Source organism: Egretta garzetta, unplaced genomic scaffold, assembly GCF_000687185.1.
Source record: "Egretta garzetta isolate BGI_Z169 unplaced genomic scaffold, ASM68718v1 scaffold34, whole genome shotgun sequence".
NCBI classification, from domain to species: domain Eukaryota; kingdom Metazoa; phylum Chordata; class Aves; order Pelecaniformes; family Ardeidae; genus Egretta; species Egretta garzetta.
Genome location: NW_009259586.1, coordinates 1886109 through 1887426, shown reverse-complemented (window position 1 = coordinate 1887426; position 1318 = coordinate 1886109). Strand labels below are relative to the sequence as shown.

General features: G+C 37.8%; 1 protein-coding gene across 1 annotated transcript in view; it reads left to right on the top strand.

Annotated features, from left to right (window-relative positions):
• The window catches only part of LOC104125362 (ketosamine-3-kinase), a 7155-nt gene extending 5837 nt beyond the window's left edge, over positions 1–1318 (top strand). Inside the window, exon 6 of the mRNA XM_009637803.2 lies at positions 1–1318. This exon is cut by the window's left edge and continues 498 nt beyond it. The gene's annotated coding sequence lies outside the window, so the exon portion shown is untranslated.

Below are 1318 nucleotides of genomic sequence, written 5' to 3'. Positions count from 1 at the left end.
CTGAATACCAAGTGTAACATAGTCATTCCTTTTTAGGATAGTTTGGAATACCTTTATGAGGAAAATATCTAAGGAAGGAGTTTATTCAGTTGCACAAAAGGTCTGTCGGTGTCAAGAAAGCATTGTATGCTTGAGACAAGGCAAGTTAATACAAATCAAGCACTCGGGTGTAAATTATTTGGAAGAAGTTCTCTCTTAGGGACCAGTTGTGCTTCAGAGTAGAGAAATACCAGGGTTTGCATTTGCGCCCTAATGGAAAACATTAGAGAAGTGTTTGTGAAATGGAAAATTGCTGTTCTTAGTTACTGAGGAGGGGGCTAAAAAAGTTGCTCATTGCTTTTTGCTGTGTCCTCCCCCCCCCCTTATGATAGATTGCTCAGACTCTTTCAGCTCTTCAAGTCCAGTTATGTGCATGAAAACATTATTAACAAAATATTCTGAAAGTCAATGAGAAAATTACATGATGGGAACCGTGAAAAATGATTTGTACTTGCTATTCATTATGCTAATGTGATTCTGTTGGATGGAGACTGCTTCCTGTTGTTACAAAGCTGCATGAAAATACTTAAAATTTTTCCTGGCATGTGCATTTTGGTGCCTCATGGCATTCTTGTAGGCTGTTCTGTGCTTGCAGGTCAGTGGGCTCTTATCTATAGCAATTTTGTTTCCACTAGAACTAGCGCTCTCTTCTTTTTTTGGATTTGCTTTTGTCCAATAGTGTGCATTCTTAAGGATCTTTTTAGGTAAGACTCTTTACATGTAAACATCCTGTGAAGATGTACTCTCTCACAAATACAAACAGAAGATGTACTTTTTGACTGTTGTCATTGTCCACAGGATAATGCCATCTGCTCGTAGTATAGGCTACACATAAATTTCATGTAGTTCAGACTACAGGTGCCATAAGCTAACATTTTTCTTCAGTCCCCACTAAGTGCACTTTGTAGCTCTTGGATAAGAGACATGAAACCAAAGGAAGTTAAAATGTAACTCACAGAACAAGCAGCTCTATGCCACTGTCAGGAGGTCTTACACCATAGCTTTGCAGACTAGCTGTTTCTTGTACCTACAAGATGGCAATACTAAAATTGTACTCTCTTTGATGTAGGCTGGTAATGGTATTTCAGTGCACGTGTACCAGGTAGGTGAGAGAGATGCATGATTTCTAACGTGCATTTTGAGTGTTTGGGAATTACTTTAATTAATTAAAAATGTTTTCTGCTGGATTTTGGCAGATTATTCTGAATTTTTTAGTTTCTGGTTTTGCAGTTTTAAGAATTGGAAGCAAGTTTAGAGAGACTATCACTTGATTTAACTT